Source organism: Lepidochelys olivacea, assembly GCF_965140295.1.
Source record: "Lepidochelys olivacea isolate rLepOli2 genome assembly, chromosome: 4".
NCBI lineage: Eukaryota > Metazoa > Chordata > Testudines > Cheloniidae > Lepidochelys > Lepidochelys olivacea.
In genome coordinates, this window is record NC_140414.1 from 65,827,012 (window position 1) to 65,844,835 (window position 17,824).

General features: G+C 44.9%; 1 protein-coding gene across 11 annotated transcripts in view; it reads left to right on the plus strand.

Moving 5' to 3' along the window:
- Positions 1 to 17,824, plus strand: part of TRIM2 (tripartite motif containing 2) — a 118,935-nt gene that overhangs the window by 14,188 nt on the left and 86,923 nt on the right. For 6 of the 11 annotated variants that reach the window (XM_084625531.1, XM_084625537.1, XM_084625526.1 and 3 more), the window contains one exon: positions 15,251 to 15,383. The exons of the other annotated variants lie outside the window; for them this stretch is intronic. The gene's annotated coding sequence lies outside the window, so the exon portion shown is untranslated. The remainder of the gene's footprint in view (positions 1 to 15,250; positions 15,384 to 17,824) is intronic. 11 annotated transcript variants of the gene reach the window in all.

Genomic DNA, 17,824 nt, shown 5'->3' on the forward strand with positions numbered 1-17,824 from the left:
TCCCTCAATTGCTTTGAAAAGCCTTAAACTGACATCAGAAGCTGAGTGTGATCCAGAGGAGGGACTTGAGCACAGATCTCATGAACTCGTGGCAGAATAAGCCATAGAGAAGGTGGGCAACCGCATTCTATACCATCTGGACTATCTGAATAATCTTCCCATTCAGCTTCAGATAACAGTGAATTACAGTAATCCATCTTGGAGGTGACAGATGCCTGGAGCTTTGTGGTCAAGTCTGAGAGAAAGGTACAATGTTTCCTGGCAAACTGGAGATTAAAGATGGCTTACTGATGTATGACCAGGTAGCATATGATTTAGAATTCTCCCTTTCTCCGTGTTTACAGCTCTAACTTCTCCTGAAAGCACCAGAAGCTTTCTATAATCAAAACTTCTCATCAGTTTGGCTTTGTTCCTGTCTGGTAAAAACCACTGGGGAATTACCTCTACAATCCTCCCAAAAAAAAAAAAAAATGGGGAGGAAGACAAACTTAAATATAGAAAGGCTTCCATCTCTTCATCATCAGTGCTAATTCTTATTATGCTATGATACCATCATCATTTTTAGAGTTCCTCTTTTCTGTGAGAACTGTTTTCTTCTCCACAGTATTGGAAGGAGCAGGTGAGATTAAATAGGCACAAATACATACATACTCTAGAACAAGATCACCCGATCAGATGGGTTCAGAGAGAACATTTTGAGGCAAGCCCCCTTCAGGTACTGGTGAATTCTGTTACTGGAGTGCCATATAAAAAGTGATATCTGAATAGGTGTGGACAATTAATATTATACACAAAAAGCTGGTCACAGGGAGCAGACGGGCAAGTTTGCCCATGAGGAGAGGCTGCAAGGGACCTAGTAGCCTGGGAAGCCTAGCCCATGGCAGTGGCTACCCTTCTCTTCCTCACCCTCCCTTGTTTAGGGCAGATTGACACTGCAGTCCTGAGAGGGGCTCTGGACATCTGCTCTCTGTCAGTACCCTGTAGCTGGGTTTGAGGAGCAGCACCAGGGACTGAAGGCAATTACACCCAGAAAAGATCCCTGGAGTGGGCTTAAGTCCACCAGGGAACAGTGAACTTGCCCAGTAGTGGGGATTCTTGTAGGGGACCCAGGGGCAAGAAACTGGAAGAGACTACAGCCGATCCCAGGCTGAGGGTCAGCCAGCTGCATATGGGAAAAATGTAGATCTGATGAGAAACCTGGATGCAGAGGGAGACTAGTGACTGGCTGGGCAAAGAGACTGGGACAAAGGGTGGGGGACACTGAAATTGGACAAGAAACCTAGGGAAGGAGACTTGGGCTAGCAGCCAGTGGGACTGGGGATTGTGGGAGGCACCTGGAAGCCAGGCAATGGAGTTGCGGGAGGAGCAGGCCCTTTCAGAGGTCCAGAGAGGCCCAGGCCACTTCCAGCTTTTGAGGCCGCTAGCCATAATAATAATAAATGGTGACACATGAAAACAAAATAAGGCACCAAAAAAAGAGAGAGGCATAATTTGAACATTTCTCTTATTTGCTTAAATTTGCAGCTCTAAGCTGAGAGTGTGTCACATTGTGGTCCGATAGGGATGCCCATAAAAACAAGTTGTGAAACTTACTGAATGCCAAAAAATTAACAAGTGTCTAAATTTGAGGCCCCCTTTGAGCTTGAGGCTTAGGCCAAATGGCCCTCCTGGTGCCCACTCTGATTGGCCCTGGGGAGGGGGAAGAGACAGATTAGAATTGGAGTTGGAAGAGAGGAACTGGAACTGTATGGGTAAGGAGACTGGAGACAAGGAGCCATGAGGATTGTCTCGCCCACTAGGGTGGCGTGCATCACAGTTTGGCTACACCCCAAGTTTACAAGCCCCAGTAAATCCTTCCCTTGGGCCCATACTGGGACAGTCAACATGGGAGAAGTCCCAGTCCTTCTCTTCTGCTGTCCAATCTCTGCATATTCACATTCCACCCATGGGCACTCTTTCCTCATGTGCCCCTGTTGCCCACAGAGTATCCAGTTACTGAGCTCATTCCTGTGGGTTCCTTCCCAGCAAGGAATAGGTTTAAATTTTGAGCAGGACCCACGTCTAAGCTCAAGGACTCCACCCTAGTTGTTTGTGTCAGGTGGTTTATCTGAGTGATACCTCATCCAAGCTTGGCCCCGTGACTTGCTGAGGTCTTCTCCTCTCTGTATGGGTAGCTTGGGTTGCTGGGATGGGATTTGTACATGGTTTTTCATCTTGCCTGGGTTCAGCACCTGCTAGTAGGTATCCAGTCCTGTCGGTGGCCCTCGCCGATGAATGGGCAGAGGCTGTGCATGTTCTATCCATAGTGACCAATCGGCTATGAGAAAATTCTCCATCAGCTGCACCGCATTCAACAATGACTCAGAATAATGCTGGAGAACCCGCTCTTTGTTAGGACCAACTCTGCAATTTGGGCTCTGGAGTGCTCCCTTGCATGAAACCACCACCAGCAATGCTCTTTTAATCATTGTACCAGCACCTTGGAGCATGGCCCTTGGGGTAGGTCTTTGCTCTAAAGCACTACCAATGTCTCCTTGCTTATATCCAGAAAATCTAAAATAGTGGCCTTCACCCAAATGTAGTGTTGAGCCTGCTTTGGATCAAGGTTACAGTAGATCAGCGGTGCCTGTCCCATCAGGTATGGAGCTAAAACTAAGGCCCAATGTTCTGGAGGTTATTGAGAGGCCAGTGCCACCCTCTCAAAGATGGTGATGAATGCCTCCAGAGCATCATCTGGGCCCATCTTAGTTAACTTCACTGGCACAAGTGCCAGAGCTCTCCCTGTTATTGAGCCCTGCAGGGTCTCCCTGGCCAGGGGGCGGTGGTCTTAATTGTTGCAGGAAGTCTCTCCAGAGTTATTGCTGCTGGGACACAACCTCCTTCAGCGGCTGATGTTGTTGCACTACTTGGGTCTGCTGCTGCTGGGCCATCCACTGCTGCAACATCTGCTGCTGGAATTGCTGCTGCTCATTGGCCTGCTGATGCTGCCACTCTGCCACCCACTTACACCAGTGCTCTGGGTCCATCTCGGCAGAAGCGCCCTCTCAGTGGACTTGTGTGGAGCCTGTTTCTGTCTCAGGGCCTTGAAACAGGTGTAGGGCTTAATCACCCGCATTCTCCACCAATTGTAGTCACCAACTTGGCTGTAGTCCCTTCCAGTCTCTTGTCCCTGAGTCCCCTACAGGAACCCCCACTCCTGAGCAAGCTCATTGTTCCCCACGGGAGTTAAAAGCCCACTCCTAGGGTTTTTTCTGGGTCTAATTACATCCAGTCCCTGGCTCTGCTTCTCAGGTCCGGCTACAGGGCACTGATGGAGAGAGCAGACGTCCAGAGCCCCTCTCAGGGCTGCAGTGTCTGTCTGCCCTAAACAATGGGGAGGACGGAAGTCTCAGGCTGGGCTTCCCTGGTGGCTCGGTTCTCTAGCAGCCCCTCTTCTTGGGAAAACCACTCCTGCTGCTCTGTGACCAGCTTCACATTTTTAAGCTCTCCTTCTCCAGGTAAAGCATGCTCTGAAGGTGTGCCTAATTGGCATGGCCTGAGTGCAGAGATGCTTGTTAGGCTTGCTTTTAGTGGGGCGGGGGTATGTTCCATCACACCTTGCCACCACCTTCTTCCCACCACACAGGTTCCCAGTCCCCGTCTCCTTGCCCAGCTAGTCATAGAATCATAGAATATCAGGGTTGGAAGGGACCCCAGAAGGTCATCTAGTCCAACCCCCTGCTCAAAGCAGGACCAATTGCCAGTTAAATCATCCCAGCCAGGGCTTTGTCAAGCCTGACCTTAAAAACCTCTAAGGAAGGAGATTCTATCACCTCCCTAGGTAACGCATTCCAGTGTTTCACCACCCTCTTAGTGAAAAAGTTTTTCCTAATATCCAATCTAAACCTTCCCCACTGCAACTTGAGACCATTACTCCTCGTTCTGTCATCTGCTACCATTGAGAACAGTCTAGAGCCATCCTCTTTGGAACCCCCTTTCAGGTAGCTGAAAGCAGCTATCAAATCCCCCCTCATTCTTCTCTTCTGCAGGCTAAACAATCCCAGCTCCCTCAGCCTCTCCTCATAACTCATGTGTTCCAGTCCCCTAATCATTTTTGTTGCCCTTCGCTGGACTCTCTCCAATTTATCCACATCCTTCTTGAAGTGTGGGGCCCAAAACTGGACACAGTACTCCAGATGAAGCCTCACCAATGTCGAATAGAGGGGAACGATCACGTCCCTCGATCTGCTCGCTATGCCCCTACTTATACATCCCAAAATGCCATTGGCCTTCTTGGCAACAAGGGCACACTGCTGACTCATATCCAGCTTCTCGTCCACTGTCACCCCTAGGTCCTTTTCCGCAGAACTGCTGCCTAGCCATTCGGTCCCTAGTCTGTAGCGGTGCATTGGGTTCTTCCGTCCTAAGTGCAGGACCCTGCACTTATCCTTATTGAACCTCATCAGATTTCTTTTGGCCCAATCCTCCAATTTGTCTAGGTCTTTCTGTATCCTATCCCTCCCCTCCAGCGTATCTACCACTCCTCCCAGTTTAGTATCATCCGCAAATTTGCTGAGGGTGCAATCCACACCATCCTCCAGATCATTTATGAAGATATTGAACAAAACCGGCCCCAGGACCGACCCTTGGGGTACTCCACTTGATACCGGCTGCCAACTAGATATGGAGCCATTGATCACTACCCGTTGAGCCTGACAATGTAGCCAGCTTTCTACCCACCTTGTAGTGCATTCATCCAGCCCATACTTCTTTAACGTGCTGACAAGAATGCTGTGGGAGACCGAGTCAAAAGCTTTGCTAAAGTCAAGAAACAATACATCCACTGCTTTCCCTTCATCCACAGAACCAGTAATCTCATCATAAAAGGCGATTAGATTAGTCAGGCATGACCTTCCCTTGGTGAATCCATGCTGGCTGTTCCTGATCACTTTCCTCTCATGCAAGTGCTTCAGGATTGATTCTTTGAGGACCTGCTCCATGATTTTTCCAGGGACTGAAGTGAGGCTGACTGGCCTGTAGTTCCCAGGATCCTCCTTCTTCCCTTTTTTAAAGATTGGCACTACATTAGCCTTTTTCCAGTCATCCAGGACTTCCCTGGTTCGCCACGAGTTTTCAAAGATAATGGCCAATGGCTCTGCAATCACAGCCGCCAATTCCTTCAGCACTCTCGGATGCAACTCGTCCGGCCCCATGGACTTGTGCACGTCCAGCTTTTCTAAATAGTCCCTAACCACCTCTATCTCCACAGAGGGCTGGCCATCTCTTCCCCATTTTGTGATGCCCAGCGCAGCAGTCTGGGAGCTGACCTTGTTAGTGAAAACAGAGGCAAAAAAAGCATTGAGTACATTAGCTTTTTCCACATCCTCTGTCACTAGGTTGCCTTCCTCATTCAGTAAGGGGCCCACACATTCCTTGGCTTTCTTCTTGTTGCCAACATACCTGAAGAAACCCTTCTTGTTACTCTTGACATCTCTGGCTAGCTGCAGCTCCAGGTGCGATTTGGCCCTCCTGATATCATTCCTACATGCCCAAGCAATATTTTTATACTCTTCCCTGGTCATATGTCCAACCTTCCACTTCTTGTAAGCTTCTTTTTTATGTTTAAGATCCACTAGGATTTCACCATTAAGCCAAGCTGGTCGCCTGCCATATTTACTATTCTTTCGACTCATCGGGATGGTTTGTCCCTGTAACCTCAACAGGGATTCCTTGAAATACGGCCAGCTCTCCTGGACTCCTTTCCCCTTCAAGTTAGTCCCCCAGGGGATCCTGGCCATCCGTTCCCTGAGGGAGTCGAAGTCTGCTTTCCTGAAGTCCCAGGGTCCATATCCTGCTGCTTACCTTTCTTCCCTGCGTCAGGATCCTGAACTCAACCAACTCATGGTCACTGCCTCCCAGATTCCCATCCACTTTTGCTTCCCCCACTAATTCTACCCGGTTTGTGAGCAGCAGGTCAAGAAAAGTGCCCCCCCTAGTTGGCTCCTCTAGCACTTGCGCCAGGAAATTGTCCCCTACGCTTTCCAAAAACTTCCTGGATTGTCTATGCGCCGCTGTATTGCTCTCCCAGCAGATACCAGGAAAATTAAAGTCACCCATGAGAATCAGGGCATGCGATCTAGTAGCTTCTGTGAGCTGCCAGAAGAAAGCCTCATCTACCTCATCCCCCTGGTCCGGTGGTCTATAGCAGACTCCCACCACTACATCACTCTTGTTGCACACACTTCTAAACTTAATCCAGAGACACTCAGGTTTTTCTGCAGTTTCGTACCGGAGCTCTGAGCAGTCATATTGCTCCCTTACATACAGGGCTACTCCCCCACCTTTTCTGCCCTGCCTGTCCTTCCTGAACAGTTTATAACCATCCATGACAGTACTCCAGTCATGTGAGTTATCCCACCAAGTCTCTGTTATTCCGATCACGTCATAGTTCTTTGACATCACCAGGACCTCCAGTTCTCCCTGCTTGTTTCCAAGGCTTTGTGCATTTGTATATAAGCACTTGAGATAACCTGTTGATCGCCCCTCATTCCCAGTATGAGGCAGGAGCCCTCCCCTCACAGACATTCCTGCCTGTGCTTCCTCCTGGTATCCCGTTGTCCCACTTACCTCAGGGCTTTGGTCCCCTTCCCCCGGTGAACCTAGTTTAAAGCCCTCCTCACTAGGTTAGCCAGCTTGCTGGCAAAGATGCTCTTCCCTCTCTTCGTAAGATGGAGCCCGTCTCTGCCCAGCACTCCTCCTTCATGGAACACCATCCCATGGTCAAAGAAACCAAAGCCTTCTCTCCGACACCACCTGCGTAGCCATTCGTTGACTTCCACGATTCGACGCTCCCTACCTAGGCCTTTTCCTTCCACGGGGAGGATGGACGAGAACACCACTTGCGCCTCCAACTCCTTTATCCTTCTTCCTAGAGCCACATAGTCCGCAGTGATCCGCTCAAGGTCATTCTTGGCAGTATCATTGGTGCCCACGTGGAGAAGCAGGAAGGGGTAGCGATCCGAGGGCTTGATGAGTCTCGGCAGTCTCTCCGTCACATTGCGAATCTTAGCCCCTGGCAAGCAGCAGACTTCTCGGTTTTCCCGGTCAGGGCGGCAGATAGATGACTCAGTCCCCCGGAGGAGAGAGTCCCCGACCACCACCACCCGCCTTCTCCTCTTGGGAGTGGTGGTCGTGGAACTCCCAACCTCAGGACATCGCATCTCATGCCTTCCAACCAGCGGAGTCTCCTTCTGCTTTCTCGCCCCAGACATATCATCTGGTCCACTCTCCGCAACGATACCTGTGGAGAGAACATGAAAGCGGTTAGTTACCTGTGTCTGTGTTACTGGAACCCGGACATTCCGCTTACCTCTTCTGGAGGTCACATGTTGCCAAGCTTCTTCACTGGCCTCTTGGCTCCTCTGTGCAACCTGCTCTATATCTGTAGAGCTTTGTGCCCCTAGAAGCCTATCCCGAGTTTCGTCCAGAAAATCCTCAGTTTCCCGTATGCAACGCAGGGTTGTTATCTGTTGCTCCAGACCTTCAATCTTCTCTTCCAATATGGAGACCAGCTTGCACTTTGTACAGACAAAGTCGCTTCTGTCCTGTGGAAAAAAGACAAACATGGCACATCCAGTGCAGGTCACAACAGCTGAACCCCCCCCCCCCTTCCATATCACCTTCCTACTATGAGCTTCCTCAGAGCAGTTTGCCTCACTGGGCTCCCTCCAGGCGAACTCCCAGGCAAACTCCTGCTGTGAGCTGCTCTGCTGTCCCCGCTGCTCAGCTGGTTCTCCGCCGCTCGGCTGGTTCGCGAAGCTCTGGCTATTTTTAAACAGCCAGGCTTCCCTGTCGCAAACAAACAGACACCCTACTGCCCGCCCCCTGCAGGCTAGCAGCCAATCAGACACTCACTCAGGCTCTCACACTGCCCCCCCAGCAAACACACGCTCGGATACTTCCTAGTCCCCCTGCTCCTCTCCTGCTTGACGTCTCAAGGTTCCTTCCAGCCCTACATTTCTATGATATCTTCAAGTTAGTGGGTTCAATAAAATTATTGTGTTCTGAAAAAAAGCTTCCTAAGCCTAGGATCTTAAAGATGTTTCAGAAGAAATCTGAACATTAATTAGAGATTTCTTGGGAACTGGAATTTCCATTTTGTGGGAAATTCCACAATTTCAAAATAAAACTTCACTCTGAATTAGAATGAAATGTTGAATTTTTAAATTTCTCACAATGAAATTTTCAAAAATAATTCACTTTGGATCAATTAATGTTTTGTTTCAATAAAATTGAATCAAAATTTACTTAATATTTTTCAAATTGCATATTTTAAATTTATTTTAATTTTCATATGCTTAAAAATTTATTTTTACAAGTTTTTTTTAATAAATTTTCACTGAGATCGATGTGGAATATTTTGATTTTTGACAAATGGAAAAATGTTCTCAGAAAAGTTTCAACTGGGTCCCATGTTAATTAGTGTTGAAACTGAATCCCGCCCGTGCCTTCAAGTGTTGTTTAGGATGCAAACAAAGCTTCACTGTTCCTGCCTATCTTGGGCTGCTCTCTGCATGTCCCCTATGTTGCTAAGTCTCATTAAGTTTTACCTCCTTAAGTACAGTTTGACAGAGGGATTCTTTCGGTTGGCCCCATTTACATGTTTCTCCAGCTGCTCAATGGGACACCTGCTGTGACAGATGCTCTGCCTTTCTTCTTAACACATGTCCCAGATATTTCCATCTTCTTTTCAGGATAACTGTAGAGCAAATAAGTTGTTCTCTGACAAATCTTGGCACTTGTAAATTCATTTAATGTAATACCTAGTATTTTTGAGGCATTTGCTTTCTAAGGCATTTAGTTGTCTGTCTCCTGTTGCTCTGAATTGTTGAGATTCACTCATTTGTGTGGTTTTAAATTATGCTTTGTGCAGATCCACTACTGTCTTCTTTAGTCCATTAATCTAAGCTTTTACCTCCTGTGTTACACCAGCAGATTAAAAAATGCTATCCTTTAGGCACTATCCTACATAAAAGTGCCAAAGGACTGAGTTCAAATCAAGCTTCTATCCTGGTTGACTTGTGCTGCCTGGTATCTTTTATCTCTCCTATATATAACCAAGAAATATAGCATAAAAACAATTACATTAATTCAAGCAGTTCACATAACCCTGGTAATTTCCAGAGTGGCAGCTCTTACTTAGTCAAACACTATTAGGCTGTCTCTTGGCCTGAGCTCTCTGTGCCTTTCATGTGCAGCTCGAGTCAAACCAGCAGTTAAAAGAAGAGTAATTAATTCAGTGACCAGAGTAAGAAGCCTTTTTTTTTTTTTTTAAACATTACATTGCAGAGACGAGTATTCATGTTCATAAGCAATTGAGGCCTGGTTCATGCACCCAGTTTATGTTGATATAAATACTTCACTTAAGGGTGTGACACAGTTATACCAACCTAACTCCTGGTGTAAACAGCACTTTGTTAGCGGGTGGGCTTCTCCTGTCGACGTAGCTATCGCCTCTCTGGGAGGTGGAGGACCTGCCTAAGTAATGTCTGTACTAAGTGCTACAGTGATGCAGTAAGTGCAGACGAGCCCAGAGAAACACACAAACAGGAACTCTGACATGCTGCTTACCTAACAGGTGGAAAACTGGAAAGAGGTCAAACGTTGCCCTGCTTTACAATTCCACATTCACAAGCAGAAGTGAAGTCTGTAGGTTAGTCTACCCATATGGTAGGGATGGTGAGTACACAGGCCAGGAAGAATGACTAAGCATGCTCCAGACAGGAGGCTCAGAAGCTAAAATGTGATTGTTTAAAGTGAGTTGCTTAGAGAGCCAGCGGAAGAGACAGGATCTGCAGAGAGCCTTTTAGTTGTGGAGAGACAATGAGTCTCTTCCAGAATGTTGGGAGAGGGGAAGGAGAGGGGTATCTAACATCTATTTGTGTGTGTGTGTGCTAGTTAAAAAAAGCAGTATAAGTGAGACTGACTATAACTGGTGTTACTGAAAATACATGATTCAAGCTACAAGCAAAATTGTAAAGCATTTAGAGTGGGATTATAATTGAGATTTTATTTCAACCTTTCTCCTCTTGCATATGCTCAAATGATCTCTACTAATATAGACATACAGCTCACACTTCTTCTTTTGCATTTTTTAAAGATTTTATTTATTTATTTTTGCCAGATGAAAACAATCAACTTGCTCAGACTCTCTTCAGGCTAGGCAATATTTAAAAACACATTAAACTTAACCCAGTGGATAAAATTTGCAAAAAAGGCATCTAGGCATCTTACTTTTCAGTTTAAAAAATAATAAATTGAATTACAACTGCCCTCAGATTGGAAGCAAAATTAAATACCACCCTTTTTATTTCCATTCTTGTCCTTTGTATTTCATTTTAAACTATAGATGTACAGCAGTTAAATGTTTTCTTGTGGGAATACATTGTATTTTCACAACTAACAACTTCGTCATTAAACATACAATCTTTGACAAATGATTTTAATGGAGAACTTGTTTAAAATGCACCTAAAAACATTGTTTAAGGAATTTAACAAATTATTCACTTTTTCATATAAGTGAGAGAGTGTTAGTAGAACATAAAGTCATAGAATCATAGAATATCAGGGTTGGAAGGGACCTCAGGAGGTCATCTAGTCCAACCCCCTGCTCAAAGCAGGACCAATCCCCAGTTTTTGGCCCAGTTTCCTAAATGGCCCCCTCAAGGATTGAACTCACAACCCTGGGTTTAGCAGGCCAATGCTCAAACCACTGAGCTATCCCTCCCCAAATCTTATCAGTTTGCATTAGTTTGGTTGTTATTATTGGATTTAATAGACATGGGTAGGAATTTATGAGAGAGCAGTTCCCTGATTCTTCAGTGATCCATTAATTCTTTGTGTCATTGCCTGTTATAAGATCTAATGAACCTTTGGTTGCTCAATCTGATGATATGGCCTGATCTCTAATTTTCAGGTTCTTTATATATTCAATTATTTGATAAATTACTGTGGGAGTATTTTCAGCCCTGGGTTTTTTTGGAACTGATCTGTGCTGCAACTGTAATGTGATACAACATGGTGAAAAGCCCTCTCCTGGTCCCAGTAAGTGGATTCAGACCCTGTAAAGGCCAAAGCTTTATTCTGATCTTAGGGACACAGTTTGGTCCCAGTTACACTACAAAGTTTATCCATATTGTAACTGCGTCAAGGGACAATTATATTTTGACTGAGTTCTGTTACTTGGCCACAATTGTAGTGTAGGTGGGGCCCTAATTTGTGGAAATCTCCATATTGATTCTTCATGTCTGTTCACTTTGAACTTATTTTTCTTCCATTCCTTACACAGCTTGTAAAATAGGGGTTTGCCTGGCACACTAGGATGGCTCTTTTCATATTTGAGTAAATGATTGTCCTTCGTTACAGCCAGGTGACTCCAGTTAAAACGTTTAATTATTTACATGTGTCCACATGCTAGGTAACTAGCACATTTCTTCCGTTCTTTGATAACAGACTTTGGGGGCCTTACGAGGTATAGTGACTGTAGTGTTTTGCTGATAATGCCCCCAGTTTAGAAAATTATATAGGAACATACCTAGGGTGACCAGACATCCCTTTTTGGGCGAGACAGTCCCCTTTTTAAGCCCTGTCCTGGACATCCCAACTTTTTTTCAAAACTGGGCATTTGTCCCATTTGCTCTTGCCAGCTGATCATCAGTTGGCAAGAGCAAATGGGACAAATCGCCCAATTTTCAAACTGGGGGGTGTGGAGGAACATTCTGGGGGGTGGCCAGTGACCCCAGGCAGCTTGGGCCAGTCCTGCGCGGTGTCCCGTTTTTGCTTTAGGGAAATATGATCACCCTAAACATACCTAACTTTAAACACACAATTAGTCCCACTGAAATCAATGGGACAATTCATGTGTTTAAAAGGTAGGTACATGTTAAAGCATGGTCTGAGGTCTAGGAAGGGGTAAGGAACATAGGTAAAACTAGATTAAACCCGAAGGCCAGAGAAGGGGGTGGAGTGAGGTTTTTATAGTTTTTAACCAAATATTTTTTGGTTTCAGTTGCAGAAAACCAAAAGTTTTTTTTTTTTTTGAGAAATTAAACAATTTTTGATGAGAGTTTTGTGTTTTTTCAAAAATGTCCATTTAATCAAAAAGCCAATTTCAAGTGGAAAAAAATATTTAAACAAAAAAAAAGTTGTGCACTAGTAGTTGCTGCCACGGGGTCAGTAGCTTTGGGATCATGTGTTTAAGAAGTGATATCTCCCAGGGGACTCAGCAGAGGATTAGCCAGTAAAAACACACGCACCCAGTCTACAATTGAGCTTACACTGTTGGTAGCATAAGTAACAAACTTCTGCGGGTAGACAAGGCCCCAAGGACAAGGAGCTAAATTCATCCTTGGCATAACCACTGGTGTAGAAGGAATTCTACTGAGAATGAATTTTTCTGAAGAGTGAGCCTTTTCAGCATAGTCCACTCAATCAGCTCATTCTTGCACTCTACTTTGTTTCTTTATTTGTGGCTACACTGCATTAGCATCTTAAAGAAATTGCCATGGAAATCAGAGACAAGATAGCTACAAACAAACTGTCTGTTCATAGCTATTCACAGCTCTGCCACAAACTCAGGTACAGTGTCTGTGCACTTTATACAAATCCATCGCTGATATTTGTTGCCAGTCCCTACCCCTAAGATCTAATAGTAGAAGAGAATAAGCAATATATGCTATGTGGATGAGAGGGAGATAAGCAAATACATACAATTGTTACATATATAAATATTTTATATAGGCATATTTTTTGCATTGCTTTGTAAATACATAAATATCAATTTCCACAACTGTCCCTCATCCACCTCCCTCTGCTGCCCTCTCTCCCCCCCAACTTAGCTATGACCCATTTCTTGTAAGCACTGTGGCAGAAGTGGCTCATGCAAATGGATTTGAAGGGGAGTGAGTGTCTTCTAGATCTGTTCCGGGAGGGCATTTCATTCATAAGAGGCAGGGTGAAATGAAAGTTTGTGGGAGGAGTAGACAAGTGCGCAACATTCAAAGCCAACATTTTTGATGGAGTGGAAAGGATGGGGGCAATGCAAGAAGTAATTAGAGGCAATAAATGGGGAAGGGCAGAGTTGTGAAGGGCTTTGAAGGTTACAACAAAAAATCTCCCTGCTGTATTTTCCACTGAATGCATCCGATGAAGTGAGCTGTAGCTCATGAAAGCTTATGCTCAAATAAATTTGTTAGTCTCTAAGGTGCCACAAGTCCTCCTTTTCTTTTAACAAAAATCTTGAGCTTGTTATGGGTGGGGGGGATTCCAACAAGGATGGTGAGGTGGTCAGAGTGATGAGATGATCTTAGCAGCTGCTTTTCTAAGGATGAGATAGGAACAATATGCCATTAGGGAGGCCAGAGCAAGGGAAGCTGCAATAACCAAAACTAGAGATGATGAGGGTGTAGATGATGATGATGATGTTAGCTAACTGGATAGAAAAGAAAGGGTTGGTTGTAGAACTGTTATGAGGAAGAAGCAGCAAGATTTTATCACAGCCTGGATGTGTGGGTTTGGTGAGATGATTTCAAAAATAACAGAGCACAGAGGAAGTGGAGAGGTCAGAGCTGGATTAGGGTATAGGCACTAGAGGCCCATGTTTTTGGACCCAGATGCTGGAGTCATGTGATTGCACCAGAATCCCAGTGTTCATTTTAAAAAAAAAGATTCTATCCCTCCTGATTGTCAAGGAAAACAAAAATGTGACTCAAGCTTATCTGATGCAGTGATGTGTGCCTGAGTCTGCGGACAGCCTGAAACAATAGCTCTGAGGGGTGTGAACTACCCCATCTTTCTCAATGAGGTGTTAATGCTAACACCTACCTTTCTAGGGGGCTCCATTCCCCCACCCAAGCAAATACGCCCAGGTTGCTGGAGTAAATGCTGGGGGGGCCCTGCTGCCACCCCTAACTGTCCAGGTGGGAAAGAGGACTCCTAATGATATCCTTATTGTTCCCGAGATTCAGAAGGGCCTGCTGCCAGACTGAGGGGAGAAGGCCCTCTTGGGAAGGGAATGGCGGGCCATGGCGCTGGCAGATGGTCATGAAGGTGGAGCCACACCTGTATCATGGTGTGAATAGGGCAGTGGATTACCTAATCTGGCCCTGAATGAGGAATTTGAAGGAAAGATCAGAAGATCAGATGGGGCTAGGTTAAATTACAATTGACAAGACATCTGGGAGGAGATATCCAAATAACAGTCTAAAATGTGATTGGATGGAAGGAGAAAGGTGAGAAGTGAAAGGGCATAACTATGAGTCATTGACATAAAAGTGTTAGAAGTTGTATGAGACGTTGCATATTACCTAGACAGAGAATAGGAGGGTAACCAAGACCATAGCTTGTGGCACAACCATGGAGAGTGGCAGACCCTCTGGAGGGCACGTTAAAGGCTCAATTAAGTAGAAAGCTAAGAGGAGAACCAGGTGAAAGCTAGCAGGTCACTTGACTTTTAAGAAGGGACGTTTTGCTGTTTATGGGTGAGGCTGGAGTATAGAACTTGAGATTTAGCCAGGAAGAGGTCATTAGAGACTTGATGAGACCAAAGTGGTAGCATGAGAAAAGGACCAAAAGGGCTTGGTAGTGAGGACAAGGGAGAGGAAAGAAATTAGAGTGAGGCTGAGGGAAGTTAGGGGAATGGATAGGGCCAAGAGGGCAGCGTGGGGTGTGGCAGCAAGTGAGAAACTTCAGAGTCAGGGGAAAGAAGGTGATAGAAGGAGAGTGTGCTGGGAAGAGGAGAGAGGAGGAAGATCACAGTGGATTTTGTCGATTCTTTTCTCTGGAAACATCTGTAAGAGTGTGGGCAAGAGGAAAGAAAAAATTCTATAGTGAACATGGGCCACAGCTGTGCTTCTAGTGCTTTTTATTGATCTAAAAGCAGGACCAGGCTAAATGCAATGCAGATGCCTGTGAGATTTTTAAAAATGATTATATGTAAGTGAAGCAAATGGCTTTTTCCTGAAATGACATTGATTTTTTTTTTTTTTGCCCCTTCTGCTCTAAGCCTTTTTCCGGTTAGTTGTAAACAGCACAACACTCACTGTTTCTTCCTAGTCAGCTCCTCTTAGTCCCCTACTTTCCTCTTCTTAGGAATGAAACACAATATCTTAAACAAACAGAACCTAAAAAGGCTAATCATTGGCTCACATTGTCCCCTGATACTGCAGTCCCGCCTTTTTGGCTTGTGCTGACAAGCTGTTTATGTTTTTGCAAGGCCACCCTTTAACTCAGCCGCCTGATGACCATAATGGGACCAATTGTCTGAATGCTGCAGGGAACTGAATCTCCTGATCACAGAGACTGTATTTCAGCCTCTGATGCTCCTGAATGGACATTATGGAACACTAGTAAGTAGGCTTCTAACTATGCCATTATAGTTTTTATCAAGGGCTATGGATAATCCTCATTCAGCAGAAATGATAAAAAACTGCGATTCAGATGTGCAGTTGTTAAAATAAATTATATCCTTCTGTATGAAGTGAAATAACAGCTGCTTTGTATTCAATGTCACGGCTACAAAGAACAGTCTATTTAATTTCAAATGAGGATGAGATCTTCCTGGATAAAACAGGGAGATAGCAGGATGAAATTAATGGGACACAAGCTATTTAAACTTGCTTTTTTTTTTTTTTTTTTGGGTCAGTGTTTAAACTATATACGGGGCTTAAGTTATCAGCATCTAGTTCTCTATCAGACAAGTTTACAATATTGTGGCAGCTTTTGTAACCATAAATACAGGACTTCAGAAAAAGGTGAAAGAGTTAGATATGAGATACCCTAAAATTAATGCTCTGTAAAAGTGCTGAAAGGTGTTATCATATTCTAAGATATATTCCTCCTAACTTAGAAAAAGAATCCCGGCTTTAGTATTCTTTGCTGCCTGCTGTTAGAAATGCGTGCAGTTCCATTAAGCAGGAGACCTCAGAGTGGGGATGGGTCCCCAAATGTACCCTTTCTGGTTTTCAATATGTAAAAAAATAATCCTTGGCATTTGGCTAGTTCTTTACACCTTTAAAGGGTTCTGAAAAGATTAACTAGTTACTCCTAACAAACCCCTTGTGAGATAAATATTGTCATCCCTTTAGAGATGAGTACAGACCAACCCCCTCTGAACTCTGGACAAGCCTGCATCTGGATTTAAGTTTGTGGCTTGAACCCATCTGTAAATATGGAAAACTGAGACACAATGGGTATACGTCTACACAACATTTTGGGGCGAGCAGAAGCAAGTCTCCCAGGCTGGGTGGACAGACGTGGGCTAGCAGGGCTTGTGCTAGAGCTCTAAAATAGCCAAATAGATAAAGCTTTGAAGTTGTGGCTTGGGCTGGAGGAGTTCTGAACCAAACTACAGCCTGAGCCATAACTCAAAGCGATCCCTCTAGAGTTTGTTTTTTGGAGCACTAGGTGAAGTGCACTAGCCTGAGTCTGTCGAACCAGGCTGAGACGTTTACTCCCACTCACTCCAAAATGCTTTGTAGACACAGGGGTGCTGGAATGGATGTGTATAGTGGGGGGTGCTGAGAGCAATTGAACCAAACTGTAAACCCTGTATATATGGGAAGCACTTCAAGCCAGGGGGTGCAGCAGCATCCCCTGCATCCCTAGTTCCAGCACCTTTGGGTACGTGACTTTCCAAGGCCACACAGCAAGTCATTGCAAAAGTAAGTATTATAAGTTTGACTTGTGGCACCTTAGAGACTAACCAATTTATTTGAGCATGAGCTTTCGTGAGCTACAGCTCACTTCATCGGATGCATACCGTGGAAACTGCAAGCTAAGCTATTACCAGCAGGACAGTGGGGTGGGAGGAGGTATTGTTTCATGATCTCTGTGTGTATATAATATCTGCTGCAGTTTCCACGGTATGCATCCGATGAAGTGAGCTGTAGCTCACGAAAGCTCATGCTCAAATAAATTGGTTAGTCTCTAAGGTGCCACAAGTACTCCTTTTCTTTTTGCGAATACAGACTAACACGGCTGTTACTCTGAAACCTAACTTTGACTGGCTCTCCATCTGGTACTCAGTTCACTAGACTACAGTGTCTCTTTTTTTTGCAAAATCCCATCAGATAGCAGAATTCGAAGTGATGATGAGTGAACCTCTGAGGTTGGGTTTGGTTAGGAGAAACACCCACATATTTGGCTACTTATCTAAATGACACAAACCATTCAGATCTGCAGTGGGCTGGAAACCTCAGGAGAGCAGATTCCTGCAATATTTTTAGTGCTTCCTTTTTCTGGTGTGGCTGGAAATATCCCATATGGCACACTGACAGCACTTAATAAATAATAATACTTCCAGGATAGCCTTTCCTGCTGCCTCTTAGCTCTTCCTCTTTCAGTCTCCACCTCGAACCTGGAAGTGCAGAGATCTGCAGAACAAAGATCAATTCAGGTTTTGGGTAAAAGGTATACGGACAAGAAAGACTCTTATTGTAAATTAATATGTTCACCATATTTAAAACTAACCTTTTTTTAAGCCAGAGGTCAGAAGTACTTTTACTTTGATTTGATTTAAATTATCATGAAGTTTGAGTCACAGACCAACCAGTATAAGGATGTTCTCAAGGAAGGCCGGGGGCCCAGTTCTCAGGCCTGAGATGACCTGCAGTAAAGCTTTCCTAATGAGCCAGTTGAAAAGTCATCTAATGTGAGCGATTCCCTAGGGATTGTAGCATCAGCATATAGCCATCTTTGCCATACTACTAGGATTCTGTACCATGACAGCTTAACCATACCTGAGAATCAGGCCTGACACCTTTAGCTCAGGTTCTTCATACTCTTCCAT